Source organism: Myxocyprinus asiaticus, chromosome 18 (genome assembly GCF_019703515.2).
Source record: "Myxocyprinus asiaticus isolate MX2 ecotype Aquarium Trade chromosome 18, UBuf_Myxa_2, whole genome shotgun sequence".
In the NCBI taxonomy this organism is placed as follows: Eukaryota; Metazoa; Chordata; class Actinopteri; order Cypriniformes; family Catostomidae; genus Myxocyprinus; species Myxocyprinus asiaticus.
Window position 1 is genome coordinate 18,485,524 of NC_059361.1, and position 20,336 is coordinate 18,505,859.

Below are 20,336 nucleotides of genomic sequence, written 5' to 3' on the forward strand. Positions count from 1 at the left end.
ATGCTTCTATTGCACCATCACGTGAACGCAGTTAGCAAACAATTATTTTAAATCCTGCGGAGAAACTGCAGTCTGACGTCATGCAGGCGCACCAAAGCGCATTAATTTCCAAGAGGAAATCCTCATTGTGCTGTGTAAGTGCTACTCAGCTTAACACATTTACAGTACATTCAAAGTTTCATTTACAATATTTGTAAAATAGTACGGTGTGTACTGAAAACGTTGGTTAATGTGATGGTTTTCACAGTAGTTCCTATCGTATGCTAATTCATTCGGGTTTATCACAGTGTGCAGATGTGTCAATTGTTTTAACGCCACTGAAAACGTATAGTAACCTACAGCCGACTGCTCACCACGTTACATTGCGGAATTTGCCCTCTTGCATTACTACAAGAGCTTGAGAATGCACCCGTGCGCATGCGCAGTACAATGTATGATATATGTGTGTGTGTGTGCGCGCGCGCGAGTAGCAGCCGTACGTCGTGGTTTCGGTTGGCTGGGAGGAAGAGGAATAACCAATGTGGGAGCCAAGAAGAATTCCTCGTTGGTGAACGCCGCTCGGGCGAGAAGCGACCAAATATCCACAGTATTTTGGAAACCTATTTACGGACTACACATGTCTCCTAAGGGAATTTAAGTTTTCCCCTCACGCGTTCCCTGACGGGATAAGGTAAGAGACGTTCACTGGAATAATTAGTTTTTACATTCATGTTTAAATTAACAATGCGAAGTGACGAGTAAACTCGGGAGCCTTAGGCAAGCTTTCAGATTCTGTCATGTTCCTTCATTGTATGCATGGCCCTTCAGTGGGCAACGGTGGCTTTCAGGAACCAAGCAGTGGTCATTATGTTGGATTTGGGTTCATTGTAATGTATTTAAGTGAAAAACGTTAGCGAATATAAACGGTTTAGTCCTTCCTGATCAGCCAGGGCGCATGCGCTGGGCTAGCACTTTGTAGTTTTTACTCACCTGGACTTTGGCCATTTAACAATAGTGAGACTACAAGTTTCACACAATGGTGCCCTTGTTCTTTTAAAAGTTATTGTTGTCTCATGAAGTACCTTAAAACGAATGTTGGTATGATTTTTGATTTCGGACAAAGTTTCAGCCAGAACAGGAAACTCTTTTAAGAAGCCATTGGAAATGTGTCTGGTCAAGATATCTAAGCTTCGTATAGCTCGTTGTACCAATTAAAAGCAATATTTTGCTTTACAGTCTTTTTAGTCATACATTAGATGTTTGATGTAAGCTTAAGTTTCAATACGTTTTTGATTTGCCACTCACTTGCCAAAGGTTTGCGCGTGATCTGGAAAGTTTCTAAATAGAAATAGGACACTTGCAGTGTTTTGATGATGGCAGAAGAGCATTTGGAAAAGTCTGATGTAACTTTAGCAATGCTCTTCATTTTCACAATCTTCTGAACAACAGGTGACTAATGTGTCACTATAGAATTATGTGCTTTATTATGTTGGCATGAATATTATTTACTCCATTGTGGTGGGTCATGAACTGTGATGTGGAACTGTATAATTAAAAATCAGTATATGTGGGAGAGATGTGCCATAACCAGTGCACACACCACAGCACCACATTAGCGATATAAACTAGTCCTATATTAGAGAAACAGACTGTCATGCCTAGCATTTAAAGGTTTTATAATGGTAACTTCCTTTCTGCAGCGAATTCAATCACATTAATATATCTAATACCAATAATAACGATGGCCAAATTCAGTTTACTTAGTATGTGTAGCGGAGAACAGTAAGGGGCTTCTATTTGGGCAAACATGGACATTAGTCACTGCTGCCACCAAAACAAAATTAGTCACAGACTGGGCCCATATCTTCTTTATGGTAATAATTTAAGACAAAATGTTGTTTTGTGAGGAGTTGAATGCCATTGTAAATCTGAATAAATGCTTCCAGGTGTTAGGCTCAACTCCTTGTAAAGTAGCAATATACAGTACTGTGCAAAAGATTTAGGGACCTAATAGTGAGGATGTCTTCAAAAATAATGCCTTAAATAGTTTTCATTGATCAATTATCGTTATAGAAAGTCCAGCACCAGTTCTGCTTGGTACAACTGGATACAGCTTTTCTTGGTTGTTGGCAGATAGGATCTATTTAGGCTCAATTGCTTCTGTCTCCATGAAATCCCAGACTGACTCAATGTTCAGTGGGGGGATATGTGGGGGCCATACTATCTGTTGCAGGGCTCCCTGTTCTTCTATTTTATAATATTTGCAAAAGGAATGTTGGAGAGTCTAAAATTTATATTTCCTATTGACACACTAAAGCTGAAGATAGGGCTGTCACGATTATGAAATTTGGCTGGCGATTAGTTGTCAAACAAATAATTGCAATTATGACTATTAATTGTCTGTTTTAGGGCTGTGATGATTAATTGTCTCTTTTAGGGCTTTCACGATTAATTGTCATATAATTGTCATATTTCTTAAGGTGCAGGTGTGCTTCATACACCTTAAGAAGTCATTTTTACATATTTAAATTCAAATATATACAACAAGTAATAAAATAGGGATAAATGATTTCCTTTCAAGGCTTTAAAAATGTATAAATGACATGGAAAAATAATGTTTTAAATATCATAATATTTCTAAATACTTTAAATATGTCTCTCTTTTCGGTCAGCTTTAGTTTTGGTCAATTTTATATTTACACTGTTTTTGGAACTCATAAAAACATTTTTAAATAAAGAAATATAATATAAAATATATTTTTTATTATAATTATATTATGCAATAGTAAAATATTTCTGTCCCAATTTCTTCACTTTTAAACGTTATTGAACCTGCTATACCTAGGAACATTTGCCATTACACAATCGTTAAATTAAAGTGAAACCGGAGTGCTTTGTGCTCACTATAAAAGTTTATGTTTGTTCATTTATATTTCTGCGGGAGTTTGGCGTGAGCCTTTGCTGACGGTGCACGCATCAGTGTGCTTCACGTGCTCTTCCAGACAAGCTGCTGACATCCGCGGTGCGGCTCAGTGATGCTTGGAGTTCAACTGTATTACACACATGCGACGTTCATTGCATTTATATATTCGCTAAAAATTCCCTTATTTAGGCATTAAAATGTGATTGGAATTTAAATAGCAAAATAATCACGGTTATCAGAAATAACCATGGTTAGTTCAAATAACCACGATCAGATGATTATTTAATAATTGCGACATGCCTAACCAGAGATATAAATAACCATCTTAAGACAATGTGCCTAAGAATTTTGCACAGTACTTTATATCTGTGACAAGGAACATTTGGACTTCTTGACAATTCGCAAGTACTTTTTCCATCAGCTAACCAGAAAAAGAACTCTTACTTGCATACAAAGACACTTCCTTTACAGACTGCCAGTCAATGTAACTGATAGGTGAGGGTTTTGAATAGACAAGCTCAGCTGAGAGCAGGCCTGGATCAGGGGCATAGATTCCAGGGGGGTTAATAATTAATAATTATAATAATTTAATAATTAATAATTAATAATTAATAATAATAATTAATAATTTTCTTTATTTATCACATTATACATTTGCACATATACAGTGAAATTCTTCTTTTTCACATATCCCAGCTAGGCTGGGGTCAGAGTGCAGGGTCAGCCATGATACGGCGCCCCTGGAGCAGATAGGGTCAAGGGCCTTGCTCAAGGGCCCAACAGTGGCATCTTGGCGGTGCTGGGGCTTGAACCCCCGACCTTCTGATCAGTAACCCAGAGCCTTAACCGCTGAGCCACCACTGCCCTCCAATTGGTTGTTCCAATAATCAAAACAAGCAAGTACACCCCCCCCCCCACTCCCCAATATTTATAACATGATCAATGGAAACATGTAAATTCTTCACACTGTAACCCCCCTATGTTCAAGCCAAATCTACACCCTTGCCCTAGATTGTCGAGTCCTTGCAGGTCTGTTTAAGGGGGTGGTAGCAGCATTGTCATCTGCAAACACACTAGTTTGGGTTCTTTTTTGTCAGTGTTGCTTAGTTTTCTGGCGAGGAGAGTAACTCATGGGCATGAAACTGCTTTTCTGTGGATGCAAAATTCTCAAATGTTTTTGAGCAACATTCAGTTCAAGCAGTTTAAATTGTGATTTCATGAAGGTAAACAATGAGATTTGAATAACCTTTCTTTCTTATAAAACAACACACCCATCTTAGTGGTCAACAATGCAGTTGAACAAAAAAAGAGGATTGTAAGATCTTCTGACTCATTAAGCAGGGCACATTTTGTGAGTAATTTGAATGTGCCAGATGTGCTTTCTGGCGTGTTTTGTAAATGACCAGTCGATGCAACAGAGGAAGAACAGAGAATATTTTGACACTTAATAACTGCAAACTTATGTTATCACAGATCTCAATGAACTGTAGTTTACTTTAAGGGAAGCTGTAAGCGTGATATCCACTACCTGCTTCCTTGACATCCATTACCTGGGTTAAAAATATCCCTAAAGCTGCTGAAGTTTCTCTCTCTCTCTCTCTATCTCTCTCTCTCTCTCTCTCTCTCTCTCTGTCTCTTTGTCTTTTACTCTCTGTCTCTCTATTGGTCTCTCTCTCTCTGCTCTCTCCTTCTGCCTGTTTGGCCAGAGTAAATATAGCCTGTATTGCTGGTGGATAAACACAGATGTCGAATCGGACTGTTTGCCACTGTGAAATCACCCCAGGAGTTTAAGATATAGTTAAGTACAGAAAAAACATTATAGCATTTAGATAAAGGTCTTAATCCTTAATATAGTCATCAAGTCTGATTGTATCCTCATTGCATACCTGCAAACTAGTCGCCTTTTGGCGAAATTCGCTGTTTTGAATCCAAATGGGGGTGTTGGGGGTGTCAGTGAAGTAGCCAATACATGCATGTGAATGATTTGGTAAATTTCATTGTAAGGTGAACAAGCATTTTTTTTCAGCCGATTGCATCTGTGATAAGAGCAGCACAAGCGTAGGTGGACACGTGCATACCATTGCCTGCCTCTGCGTTTGACACACGCAGTGCATCTCTGAAGGGCTACGGGCAACAAGCTCTAAAAATTGCATATCCAAACCAGGGGGAAGAAATCCTTACTGTTGCAGTGTATGGTGAAAAACAGATTTTCTAACTGTATTTGTCTCTTTAAATACTCCATAGAATTCGTTGATACAGAACATGACTTTAATATGTGTAACATTTCCACAATGTTTGGATATTAGTAATGCACAAACTTGCTTTATGATGTCTATTTTAATATCTGTTATGTTCTTTACTGTCAGTTGTTGATCAAAAAAATAAAAAAGACACATTAATAACAGAATTATTAACTCCTTTTCCAAATTCTCAGGATACAAAGTCAATTGGTCTAAATCCGAAGCTTTGGCTTTGACAGCGTACTGTCCAGTAACGGCCTTCCAGCCGGGTGCCTTCCAGTGGCCCAAACATGGAATTAAGTATTTGGGAATTTTATTCCCAGCAAATTTGTCTGATTTAGTCAGAGTTAATTTTGATCCCTTAATAAAAAGTTTTTCGAATGATGTGGACAGATGGGCTGCATTACACTTATCGATGATTGGGAAGGTTAATGTTATTAAAATGAATTGCATTCCAAAATTTAACTACCTGCTACAATCTCTCCCTGTAGATGTCCCCCTCTCTTATTTCAAGCAATTTGATAGCATAGCGAAGTCCTTCATTTGGAATGGTAAACGTCCCAGGTTAAATTTCAGTAAATTACATAGGCCGATTGACAAAGGTGGGTTAGGCCTACCCAAGATTTTATTTTATTATTATGCATTCAGTCTTAGACATTTGCTTCATTGGTCGCTTCCACCTGAAAGAGCTCCTCCCTGGTTTTGTATTGAAAAGGAAATTCTTGCCCCAGCTCGCCACTGCAAAGCCTTTCGATTAAACTAGTTGGAGAGGTTAAGTCGCACCCCGTTATTTGCATTTGCACTCGATATGGACAAAAGTGTCCAGAGTGTTTAATTCTGATATTTATTTAAACGTAGCCTCGAGCATATGGCTGAACCCTAAACTATGCATTAATAAGTCCCCTTTCTGCTGGTCAGATTGGATTGTGAGGGGAGTTACTACACTTGGTGACCTGTATGAGGGTGGAGTATTGAGATCTTTTGAAAATTTGATTCAACATTTTGGGATTCCCAGATCTCAATTTTATAAGTATTTACAGCTGCGCCACCTGCTCTGCTCTGTTTTTGGGAGTAGCATACACCCCACTAAAGCGGCAGACACTCTGGGAGTGGTGATTACTGCTTTTGGGAAGGGTCATGAGGCATCAGTGTATTACTCCCTGTTAATTCAGAGTCTGGGGGATGGAGCTTTAAATTCTCTCAAAAGATTATGGGAGAAAGATTTAAACTTGGTATTGGAAGAGGGAGTGTGGGCAAGGATTCTAAAAAACATAAAGTCTGCATCTAGAGATGCAAGGGTTCGCCTTATGCAATTTAAGATTTTACATAGATTTTATTGGACCCCCTCTAGATTGTATAGGCTTGGTCTTAAGGACACACCCATCTGCTGGCGATGCCATACTGAAGATGGAGACATCCATGTTTTTTGGGGGTGCCTTAAGATGCAAGAATTTTGGCTGAAGGTGCAAAGTTTTGTGTGTGATGTGTTGGGCACTCAGGTCTCGTTCTGCCCCAGACTCTGTATTTTGGGAGATAAGGAGGTCATGGATTTGGTAGATAAGTACATGAAGGACTGGGTTTTGACCAGTGTGATGATTGGTAGGCAGGTTATTTTGAGGAGTTGGAAGTCGGATGGAGCACCCTCGTTCCCTGAGTGGTGCGCGGAGATGGGGAGGGTGGCTGCCTTCGAGGAAGGGTCGAGCATTAGGATGGGGGTTAGGGAATTTTACAGGGCAATTATTTAGCATTTTTGAGGGAATCTCGAGGTGGGGCAGTGGAGGTAGTAATTTAGAGTTTATTTTTTTTTTATTTTTATTTTTTTTTATTATACTTGATTATTGTGTGTTATTTTATGTTGTTGTTTTAGTTTTCTGTGTGTGTCTATATTCTGTTGACCACATGGGGGGGTCAGGGTGGGTTGAGAGTTTAGGAGGGGGATGGGATATAGTGGGGGTTTAATGTTTAAAGTTTTTGATTCATTATATAGATGTTGTTGTATTTTTTTGTGTTAATTTATGAATAAAAAAAACAAAAACATTATTATCAATCAAATATAGCGCAGAACCGGCAAAGAAACAGTGCAGCGACTCTCTCTCGTCTATGGCTTATCATTTCTAAAACTGTCCCTTTCCTTCACGTCCTGTCAGTTCCCTCTTAGGATACGAGGAAATGATGCAAGGGGGAAGGAAAGAGGACGGAGGAATCTAAGTGAAATATATTTGTAAAATGAAATGTCCCGCTTATTCGATCGTCATTTGAGAGCGTCACCTTTGCGCAGCTGCATTAGCCTACCTCAGAGCGCTTGCCGTTATGTTGTTCATATTTCATTAATTGATATATTAAGAATAAATCCTGATAATTCAAGATGCGTCGTCGAAGTATGTGACAATTACAGTTTGTTAAAACAGCGAAGCAGGAATTAGAACGATTGTGTCAGATGTTAAGGAGGAGAAGAATTTATGCGTGCGGCTGGTGCGATTGACACAAAAGATTTCAACATAGAATAAACCTATGCATCCTCGCTCAAGCCTCCTCATAAAGCTTCCTCTGTCCTCCTTTCAGTTGTTTTTCATATAAGCATGTGCTAGATTAATGTGTTTTTGGCACGTTTTGCTTTGTTTTTAGATGCCGTAAAAGAACTTCAACTGTTAAAAACACGTCTCGGGACACCTGGGTTCTGCCTTATTCATTGCGCTGCATCTTGCTTTTGTAACGCATTTGGTCTGAACCAGGGTCAGAAATTAATAAGGGTTTAGGGCAAAAATGCCACTGAGGTTGACAAAAATTACCCCGAAATTGAAAATGTGGGGACAAAAAAAAATAAAATCAAAATACCAATTATGATTTCTATTTCTTATTTGTTACATCGGTTACATTTCTTTTTATTCTACACCTAGTATATGCGTATCACATTAAATGATTTAATGTTCATTTAAATTTATAGGTAACCACTTATCTGATTATTCAGGTTGAACATGTTTTTTAAGAAATTGATTAATTTGAAATATTTTATGTAACTCAATTACGTCACATTGTCATATTTTGTATGGTTAGAAAAAAATATGCCCTAACAATTCCCTCATAATGGTGAAAAATGCCCCTAATAACAACTCCAGGGGGCAAATGTTGCCCCTTAATAGAAAAGTTAATTTCTGACACTTGTCTATATAGCCCCTTTTAGAAGTGCTTTAGCCAATTGTTACATTAATGCTATACATACTCAATAAAATAATAATAAAAAATGCTTCTCTCAATGTCACCAGAGTTTAATGTATCTGTGTTGTTTTGTGCCCCCGCCCCTTGTCTGTCACATTTTTCAACTGTAAAGAGTTTGCAGACATTGACAAGACTGGCTGGCATTCTTATTTGGCAAGTCACAGTTGAAAGAGTTACTTTTAAGTGTATAATTACTTTGCTAGCGTGCAAGGTAGTTAAATATTGCATTAGTCCTGTAATCGCACATTAAATAGGTATTTGCATTGTTAGGTGAAAACTGGTCTTTCCACTTGTTTTGCTTACTTGTAATATAACACAGTATTGGAAAGCATACGTTTTATTTGTGATTACACAGCTACTCATCCGAAAAGCAACAAGTGTTTCTGTCAACTTTGTCATAACTTGTCTTTTCTTACCGTTCTGTCTCTCCTGGCCTCGCTTTCTGCAAACGTCGCTCTGCCATGTCCCTATCACCACATACCCCCATCGCCCTACTCACTTTCTCTGTCACTTTCCATCCATTTCTGGAGAGGAAATCTGCAACAGCCATCTGCGCACCCGGCCTGTGGACCACCTCGAACTTACAAGGCTGGAGAGCTATATACCAACGGGTGATTTGCGCAGTGGTATCCTTCATGTGATGGAGCCACCAGAGGGGGGATTGGTCTGAACAAAGGGTGAAAGCACATCCCAACAGGTAGTACCGGAGTGTACCCACTTGATGGCCAATCACTGCTCCTCGATGGTGCTGTACTTAGTCTCTCTCAGCGAGAGCTTGCAACTAATGTACAGCACGGGGACTCTCCTCCCCCTCCACCATCAGGGACAGTACCGCTCCCAACCCCCTGTCCGATGTGTCCGTCTGCATGATAAAAGGGAGAGAGAAGTCAGGAGAGTGCAATAACGGCCCACCGCAGAGTGCAGCTTTCACTTGCGTGAATGCCTGCTGACATGGCTTCGACCACTGGATTGGATCTGGTGCCCCTTTTTATTAAGATCAGTCAGCAGGCTGGTGACGGTGGAATAGTTAGGTTCAAACCTACGATAATAGCCAGCCAGCCCCAGGAACTGTCTCACCTCCTTTTTGGTCTTAGGTCTCGGGCAGGCTGCAATCACTGCGGTCTTATCAGTTTGGGGCTGCACCTGTCCATGACCCAAGTGGAAGCCCAGATACCATATTCCACCCGTCCAGTTGCACACTTCTTAGGGTTTGCCGTGACTCCCGCCTCTCTTAGCGACTTCAGGACAGCCCTCAGATTCTGCAGGTGCTGCTGCCAGTCATTACTGTAAATAATGATATCATCCAGATAGGCAGCGGCGTAAGTGGCGTGCGGTCTGAGGATTCTGTCCATGAACCGCTGAAATGTAGCCGAGGCCCCGAACAAACCTAAAGATAGGGTGACATAGTGTAAGCCAAACGGTGTGGAAAATGCTTTTGTATTTTTTTTTTCATGGGACATGAGAGTCAAGGGGATCTGCCAATATCCCTTTGTCAAATCCAGTGTTCAATAAAAAGCAAGCCGCGCTAAACCGATTGAACAGTTTATCAATCTGAGGCATTGGGTACGCATCAAATTTAGACACCGCATTGAATTTTCTATAATTCACACAGAACCGGACCAAGCCGTCACTCTTCGGAACCAGCACCATTGGGCTTGCCCAGTCACTGTGGGATTCTTCTGTTACCCCCATATCTAGCATGGCCTTTAATTCTTCCCGAACCCCTTTTTTTATGTTCGGGTATGGTGCTCTATGAGATTCGTATGACCGGGAAGAGGCGAGAACAAGATTCTCCTTTAAACTGGCAACCTCCATGACTTGTGACAGTGGTCTCCGCAAGTGACCAGGGTGACTCGAAGTCACTTTCACTTGATCAAAGGCATGTCTAACGGTCTCATCTCACGTCTGCTCCAGAGGGAAATCCCCAGCAGGGAATCCTTATAGGGCTGGGGAAGCCGAGACTTCCTCCTCCCTTACGTCCTCCTGACGTGGAGCTGACGTAGATGGCCCTGGCTCTGCCTCCCCAGCCAGCGAGTCACACACCGATATGCTTTATTGCAGGACCCATCCACTTACATTCCCCTTAAGGTAGTAAATGCCGGCCAATTCGTTCCCAAGATTAGTGTATGGGTGAGGCGGGATTTAATTGCAGCCTCGACACTATGTTTTTGTCCCCAAAATTGAATAGTGACCATCACTACAGGGTAATTTTGGATATCCCTGTGCACACAACTTACCTTCACCCACCGGCTTGTATCCAAAGCCTCGGATTGAACCAAGCTTTGGTGAATGGTGGTTTGATTACAACCTGCATCCACCAAGGCTTTATATGTACCCCCCCTTAATACTCGCAGGTATCTGATACACTCCTGCTTGATTGGGGAGGACTCTGGCGCATCAGGGACCTGGACCAATGTCTCCACCTCCATTGTGGGGCATCAGTCCTGGAAATGCCCAGGTTCCCCGCAGCTCCAGCAGACCGGCCCAGACTTCACACCCACACCGTGGCACCGGATTCACCTGCCTGTGGGGGAGAGCGGAGAGGTTGAACGTTAGGGTTGAACGGCGTACAGGACCAGGGAACTAGTTTTGGGAAAGGAATTCCCCATTTTTGGGGAATGGGAACAGGATGAGGGGGAGGGAGAGAGAGAGAGAGAGCGAAAGGGAAGAGGGCTCACTGACCCCTGGATACGCTGCCAGATGGTCCTCCGCCAGTTGGACAGCCTGGTCTAGTGACGCTGGATGGTGGCACTGGACCCACTCTGTGGTTCTTCTCGGCAACCAGGTGATGAGCTGTTCCAGCACCACAAGGTCTATCACTGCGTCGGCATCACAATCCTCTGCCAGCAGCCACTGGTGTCACAGAGCTGCTGTGCGAAGGTGATGTTCCGGACTCCAGCCGACCTGTTGCAATATAGCTTTCTTCAGGTCCTGATACCCCAGGAGGTTGGCGACTGGGAGTTGTTGTGCGTCCAGCTGGGCTTCTCCCGACAGCAGCAGCAACAGTCGGACCACCCACTGGGTCTCTGGCCATCCCGAGGCTTCCGCCACCTGCTGGAACAAAACCACGATCGCCTCTGGATCATCTTCCGGTCCCATCTTTGTAAGTGTGAAGTGGGACATGGCAGGGGCAGTGGTCAGGGTCGCACGGTAGAACCTGCCTGGGGTATCAAGTTCCGTAGCACCTGTCGAATGTCTGCCTGAGCTTGCAGGAGGGTCTGGAAGTGCTGCTCCTGGCACAGCTCAAGCAGAGTCTGAGTTGGTTCTGGTGGATGCTGGCGAGGGACTTGATCAGTTCGGTGAAGGGCGAGGACTCCATGATGGCGTATCTTCCTCCAAATTCCCGGGTTTTGGCACCACTGTAACAAGGTCTCTGACTTTGAGTTCTTTTGAAATGAGGAAGCGGGGGCCTTGCTCTCTACAAACGTCACTCGGCCACGCCCCCATCACCACAAAGTGGTAAAACATTTTTTTATTGAGCGGGTCGCCACCTCATGGACGCTGCCATGTTGACACCACATGACACTGTGCCATGCAATTGACTGAATTACTACTATTAATAATGACAATAATAACAAGTTTATGTAGCACTTTCAGCCAATGTTCAAACATGAAAGTACATGTAAACAAAACAAGCAAATCTAACAGTTTAACAACAAACACAATATACTTACTACAAACAACACCGGAGCCCAAGTCAACAGTATAGTCCAGAGTGATGGTATCAGCAGGAGTGTGATCCAAAAGACAGTTCAACAAAATGAGTGCAAGTGAAAAGATAAAATGTCCAAACAAGAGGGAGTCATGAAACAAACCGCTTTGTCCTGCAGCTCTCATGTCGCCGGATAAACGGTGCAGCGGAGTCGTGGCTGCATGGTCACAGTCCAGCATGCAACAACATGCAAAAATTAGTTTGGATTAAATACAAGAATGTTTTTAATAGGGATGTTTGTAGTTTGAGATGGGGGAAAAACACAGAAAATAACAACAGAAGATAAACCTTTTCGTGTGACACGGCAGCAAGAAACTTCCAGTATCCAGGATGATGGGTTTCCATATAGAGTCCAAAAAAACAAGTACTACTGGGACCGATGGGATGAGTAAGAGCCAGCTAAAATCCTACTGAGTGCATCTTTTAAAAATCAAATGAAGTAGGAAAATTGAGCAAGTTTTATGAGGGCTAATACATAAACATTTTGTAACAAACACTGTATTATATATTTGTAAAAATGAAGGAAGCACCAGTACATTGTTAAATCATAGGGCCCTAAAGTCACAGAAATTGTAACTGATATATCGTACATCCGTAATAACAGTGGCATAACCTTAAAGAATAATTTTGAAATGTCAAGGATGTCTTCTGATTTCTTAAACATCTTGCCTAAAGCCATTTGTGTATGTGGGAGTACTTTGGAGACTTAAGCTGGAAACTGACTTCACCAGTTTGTGTCTCAAAAGGGGAAAGGCTCTTTGTTTTATAGAGGATCTCTATTATATTAATGACACCAGATGTTTTAGACCCACACAGTCATGGAAGTAGGCCATTTCAGGGCTCCAGACTGCAACTTAAATAAGTGATTGCAACAATAATTTAAAATCTAGTCGCCATTGGCAACAGTCAGGATGTGTGCTTTCATATGCGGTTTCTTCAGATATCATCGTGTGAGTTGTTGAATACATCTTTAGAGCGCCAGTATGTCTCGCGCCACTTTTCACCCTTTCTGTTGATGAAATGAGCACGCTGGCTGCACGCAACAACAAAAACAGCGCAAGCTGTGATGTCCGATTCTTGAATAAATGACGTTTGAACCAGGTCTTTATAATGAATCACCCGACAAGAGCTTGTTTTAACTCAGGAGCTCAGGTTAGCAGTTTGAATTAGAGTCACTTCTCAGCGAATCAGCCATCAGTGAGTTCACAACTGGGAGCGCAGACATTTCAAAATAGTAGTCCCATGTGTATTTCGGGCTTGTTGATAATTAAAGAGCACCTATTATGGTTTTTAAACGTGCCTAATTTTGTTTTAAAGGTCTCATACAATAGATTTACATGCATCCAAGGTCAAAAAACACTTTAATTAAAAAAATTTAATAATAAAATAAAATTAATAATTTAAATTGCAGCATTACCTTTTTTTTCCCAGTATCAGAAGCGACTCGTTCAATGATCCATTCTAAAGTATTCATTCTAAACTCCTCCTTTCAGAGAGCCTACTCTGCTCTGATTGGTCAGATGTCCCAGTCTGTTGTGATTGGTCTACCGCTTAGTGTAGTGTTTGAGGGCGGGTCAAAGCTGTTCGCGAGCAGCCAATGAAGACCAGAGGTGGGTTTTTTGTTACCAAATTACAGAGGTTAGTACAGGAAGTAACTCTGGAATTACTAACGACTCGTTTCAGGTTTTCGGAATCAGTTCTTCCTTTTGGGAGTCAATGACTCCATTTGTCGTGCACTTTGATTTTTTGAAACTTTGCAGACTTCTTTAATTCACAAAGAGCTATATAACACACTATATGAAAGGTAATATTTGAAAAACCATAATAGGTGCTCTTTAAAAGTCCCGTGTTATGTATCAAATCTTTTTTCCCTGGTTATTATTGAATGGAATTGGAGTAGCACAATAAACTGCATCTGGGATTTCATTCAATTTGCACTCTTGTAGTCTTTGTGTCTGGGCCATCTAGTCACAGTTGTAGAAATACTCAAACCAGCCCATCTGGCACCAACAATCATGCCACGGTCCAAATCACTGAGATCACATTTTTCCCCATTCTGATGGTTGATGTAAACATTAACTGAAGCTCCTGACCCTGATCTGGATGATCTGATGATTTTTTGCACCGCACTGCTGCCACATGATTGACTGATTAGATAATCGCATGGAAGATTGTTGGTGCCAGATGGGCTGGTTTGAGTATTTCTGTAACTGTTGATCTCCTGGGATTTTCACAAACAACAGTCTCTTGAAGTTACTCCAAATGGTGCCAAAAACAAAAAACATCCAGTGAGGGGCAGTTCTGCGGATGGAAATGCCTTGTTGATGAGAGGTCAACGGAGAATGGCTAAACTGGTTCGAACTGACAAAGTCTACGGTAACTCAGATAACCGCTCTGTACAATTGTGGTGAGAAGAATAGCATCTCAGAATGCTATTCTGAGATGTGGGTTGGCGCTGTTTTGACAGCACAAGGGGGGACTACACAGTATTAGGCAGGTGGTTTTAATGCTGTGGCTGATCTGTGTGTGTGTGTGTGTGTGTATGTACATATATATATATATAGGGTGTGATGGTTCTCTGTAAAAAAAAAAAATTAACCGTAAGGTTCGCCACCCACGATATGGTAATCATTGGCACCGTGGTTCACCTCAAGTTTATTGCCGCATCTGGAGCACAAGGTTTTGTGAAGAATATAAAGCGCCAATTAGACATGCACAGTTACAACCTCCACAAATGCACCTGAATGGATCTGTAGATGTATACGCTCCGCCTGTGTTTCACGTGGGTCAACTTGATGACATCACTGTTCTGCAAGTGTTGTGTGTAGTTAAAAATGCCAAGTGGAGAAAACGAGCTGCTGATAGAGAACCCCCCTGCGTTATTCGGGTCTCCTGTCTGAAAACATTTTCTTTTTGCTGTCAATTACTTTCTTTGCAGAAATCATGGTTTTGATACAATTAACCATGGTTTTACAACAGTAATACTGTAGTTTCCATATAGTAACCATGATTTTACTATATATTGTAAACATGACAGTAACCATGTTGATTTTGTGGTTACTATGTTTTTACTACAAATACCATAGTTAAACTATGGTTACTGTAAAACAATGATTTTTATTAAAGGCAAACCTGCTGAAATGTTTGTTACCAAATAGAGCAGGGGTCGGCAACCTTTTTGACATGGAGTGCCATTTTTTTTTATTTTCCTGGTCAATGGCTGTGCTTACTCCCCCGGTTTGCAAGTGCAAGTCTTGTCACACTTAAATAGTGTTTAGTCTCCCATTCAGCTCATGAAAATACATTGTGTGATCATGAGGAAGGATTACATCAAGATGTAGATTGGAATGCAGGTGTGGAATTTATATAAATAAAATAGTCTACTCCTCTCTTGCCGTTGCTGGCGTGTCAGTGATTACTCCTAGGTTGCCGACCCCTGAAATAGAGTATTCTTACTTTGGATTTGGCAGTAATATATTTTTTTTTTTCTGAACATTGCAAATACTGAACTGTACCAAAACCGTGACCCTAAAACCGTGAAACAAACCGAACCGTGATGTGAGATCCAGCTTTTGATCCTCAGGACCATTTAGGGACTCATAGACAACTATTACATTAGGTCAGAGGTGGGTAGTAATGTGCTACATTTACTCCGATACATTTACTTGAGTAACGTTTTGGGAAAAAAATTACTTTTAGAGTAGATTTAAAAGTGGGTACTTTTTAATCTCACTCTAAATTTCTAAAGAAAAAAGTTTACTTTTACATCGTTACAATGGGCAGTGTTCCTGTCATTACATTACTGGGTTTAATTTTAATGAATGCGTCATTTATTGAGAGATTATTGAATGGGACTTTTACGACAGTGAAAGTTCACATAGCTGCACGTGCTGTTACAGACTGTCACTCAAGCATAATCCATGCTGCAGCGTCATGCTCTTCAAACTAAGTGAAAAACTTTCTTCACTCCGCACAGTGAAAAAGAATAGTTTTGACATGTATTGCCTTCATTTAACACCAAGACAAGCGGATATTTCAAGATTAAAATTGTAGCTCCAACTTAAGGCAGCATTCTGAGGTAAGATGTGGCTCTAATGATAACGCGGGCTTTTCTGTGACATGGTCATGGTCATTTTCAGGGTGATTCTGTAAATATGGGCTATTGAGTTTTTAAGTGTACATTTTTAAATCAGTGCAGCAATATATCAGTGCGCTTTGTCCCGCGTCCCGCATGTCATGAGCAGTATTTACGCATTTACCCCGTGCCCTCGCAGGGGTACTGGCAACTATCGCAGCTACTTCGGGCAGATTAACTGTATAAATCCAAGTAAACATCCAAGTGTAAATAAATGCCTTTTGCTCTGTCGTTGGCGTGATTGGCAACTGGAGCGTGAACAGACAGCATTTCTGCGCGTGCAAAGAGAGGTGCACGGGGCACACGTGTGAGATGTGCGGGCGTGAAGCGATCGTATGGCGAAGAGAGTGGCTGTGTCCGAAATCGTTTACTCCTTCACTCATTCACTATTTCCTATATAGTTAATGGCAGTTAGTGCACTATATCTCAGAAGTGATTACACGAAATGAGTTAGTGAATTAGGACGCTGACGTATACACTAGGGGTGTAATGGTTAAAATTTCTCACGGTTCAGTTTGTAACACGGTATTAGGTTCATGGTTTCGGTACCTTTCAGTATTTCTGTTCAGGGAAAAAAAATATTACTGCCAAATCCAAAGTAAAAATATTCTATTTGGTAAAAGACACTTCAAGAGATTTGCCCTAACTACAAATCACCATGGTGTTACTACAGTAACCATAGTTTAAACATTGTATTTGTAGTAAAATCATAGTAACCACAAAATGAACATGGTTACTGTCATGGATACAATACTATAGTAAAATCATGGTTACTATATGGAAACTACAGTATTACTATTGTAAAACAATGGTTAATTGTATCAAAACCATGACTTCTGCCAAGAAAACAATGGTGACAGCAGTCATTGTTATTTGGCTACTACAATATTACTATAGTAAAACCATGGTTACTATATGGCTACTACAATATTACTACATAAAACCATGGTTAATTCTATCAAAACCATGTCTTCTGCCAAGAAAACAATGGTGACAGCAGTCATTGTTACTTAGCTACTACAATATTACTATAGTAAAACCATGGTTACTCTATGGCTACTACAGTATTACTACATAAAACTAATTCTTCAAAACCATGATTTCTGCTAAGAAAACCATGGTGACAACAGTCCTTGTTGTTACAGTCATGGTTACTACAATATTGCTTAATTTTCATTAGGGTCCTCAATTTAAAAAATGTTATCTAATTACAAATTCAACATTTTAACTTAATATCTGCATTATTACGCTACATGCATCAACATAAAGTGCATTTCAAACTCAGCTCAACGTATATTCATCGTTCAGAATCTGTACATCACTATAGAAGAAATAAACTTGCTATTAAAATGAAAAGGAGAATGGATGTCGTAACACGACTCAAGTATTTTTTATCATATGTGGAAATCCCACATCGTCATCAGTGTAGTAAGGCCAAGGGCAACATAACTTTGGCTATGAACACCACAAGCGCTTTAGTTCTTGTTTCATGTCTGTCTGAACTAGCACCGTGGGCCTGCTTAAAAACAGAAGGGACTGTGCAGTGCACCAGCTATACGTAAGTTACAACTTAGCCTAGTTGTGGCGTAAATGGGCACTAAGTCACAATTGACACACTACTAAATATTTGAGGGTTGCACCATTAAATTAGGTAGGACATAACCTTATGAATAAACTAAATATTTACGGGAGACTCCGACCAGGAGTAACCAATGGAATAAAAAAGCAGACTGATATTTTATGACATCAATGGAGCTCATGTTTTGCGTGACAGGCAATCCTTTCAACATACATTATGATGTTGACATTTACATTCATTTACATTTACAAGAGAGAGAAAAAATACGCTCTTAAGCGGCTCTTCAGCATGAAACTGTTCTAACGGTGCAGTTTTCCGGGTGCGTCGCCCGGGGTCAAGTTTCAACTCATTCAAAATATATAGGATATTAAAATGAATAAATGTCTTTTTTTCCAGCCTGTTGTATTAGTATTTATTTATTTTAGATACAGTTCCTATATATTGTTATTTACACAGGGCAAATTTACTATTTATCAAAACTACTTTTATTACTTATCCTATTTTAATGGGGATATAATTTATTACAGCTGACAGTTACGTGAGCAAACAAGGTTTGAACATCAACCGTAACCAGATCAAATTGAATTTCACGGCTTTTTAACACTTCTGTGTACAAATTTGAAGGCTGTTTATCAATACAGATAAACGTCATATTACGCGACTACGCATAACTTTACGGAGAGCTTACAACCTACTAGTTAAGTCTTACATTAAGAACAGGTGATGCAACCAAATTAAGCATTGACTTGGTTACAAACTAACTAGTTGTTACTTAGACCTTTGTGTGAACTTTACGTCCCAACTTATGTAAGAATTTATGCACAGCTGCTGCAACCCTACCCGGGGCCAGTTGCACCAGCTATATGTAAGTTTCAACTTAGCCTAGTTGTGGTGTAAATGGGCACCAAGTCACAATTTATGCACTACTAAATATTTGAGCGTTGCACCATTAAATTTAGGTAGAACGTAACCCTGCATATAAACTAAATATTTACGGAAGCCTCCGACCAGGAGTAACGGATGGAATAAAAAAGCAGACTCATTTAACCGTAACAAGATCAAACTGAAATTCATGGCTTCTTGATACATCTGTGTAAAAATTTGAAGCGTGCTTATTGGATCAATGTAAGTAAACGTCATATTATGCGACTATGCATTACTTTACGGAGAGCTTACGACCTACTAGTTAAGAACAGGTGGTGCAACCAAATTAAGCACTGACTTAGTTACAAACTAACTAGTAGTTACTAAGCCCTTAGTGTGAACTTTACGTCTCAACATAAGTGAGACCTTACACACAGCTTGCGCAACCCTATGCAGCAGCTCTGTGCGCACCGCGCGTTATATATCCTCGGGTGATGTCAGCGTAAATAAATAATCAAATATTGATGTATTACCAGTATACGGCACTCGCATCGAGCAATGTCTGCAAACAGTGCCTGTTTTGAAAAGTTTTTTGACCATGTCTGTTGTAATTGACTGCATAAAGAAAAAGTTCCCAGACAGGAGACTTAAATGACGCTGGGCCTTCTCTCTTGCGACTTGTTTTCTCCGCCTGCCATTTTGCCAAATAATGCTTGAAGAACTGTGATGTCATCAACTGATTTAAAAAACTAACAGTTAATAGGACAGCTTCTCTCGGTAGAAAGTTGACCCACGTGAAACACAGGCGGAGTGTGCCCATCTACAGAGCCATACTGGTGCATTAGCGGAAGTTACAATTGCGCATGTCTATTTGGCGCTTTATTTTCTTCGCCAAACTGTCTGATCCAGATACATTATTAAACTAGAGATGAACCATGGAGCAAATGCTTACCGAACCATGCTTGGCAAACCGTATGGTTCGTTTTTTTACCGAGAACCATTACACCCCTAGTATACACTGAGCATCGGAGCTTTGGGGCTGTCACAGAAACATCGTCACAAATGAACTTTTAAAATACTTGGGCTTTATTTGTTATTCTTATTAAATAATTTATTAATATAATAATTCTGTTTGTCATTTTTAATATATATGTTAATATAAAGAGTAAACACATTTTATCAAATGTACATTATTCTATTTATTTGTTATACTTTAGTATCTTTAAACTCCAATACAAGCTGGGTAGTGTTTCTGGGCACATGGCGCCCTCATCAGACCAAATTATCATAACCTACATGTTATAACCGAATATTTAAATCACCCACAGAATTATCACTTCCACTGTGTGCAGTCTCCTGAGTTAAAATAATATCAACTCAGTGAATTATTTAGTCAATAAAGAATTCTTCAGCTTAATGGCAAAATTCTGTATAAATATAAATAAAGAGTACATTTTAAAATGTATCTGTATGTTTTGCCTCTCTATATGTTGTTATTTTAATCAAGTAATGATTTGTCAAAAAGTAATTTAATACATTCAGCATGAAATAAAACATTGCAGGAGTGAAGAAAGCAGTAAACTGGCATCTCTCTCTCACCGTAATAATTACTAGAAAGGCTTCCAAACCTCTCTTCTTATTGACAAATTCATCCAGATCTGACAAGAGCCCTTAAAGTGATAGCTCAC

General features: G+C 40.3%; 1 protein-coding gene across 1 annotated transcript in view; it reads left to right on the forward strand.

Moving 5' to 3' along the window:
* The first annotated feature begins 442 nt into the window (after window positions 1-442).
* sipa1l3 (signal-induced proliferation-associated 1 like 3) overlaps window positions 443-20,336 on the forward strand; it is a 142,822-nt gene continuing 122,928 nt past the window's right edge. The window contains exon 1 of the mRNA XM_051724372.1: window positions 443-670. The gene's annotated coding sequence lies outside the window, so the exon portion shown is untranslated. The remainder of the gene's footprint in view (window positions 671-20,336) is intronic.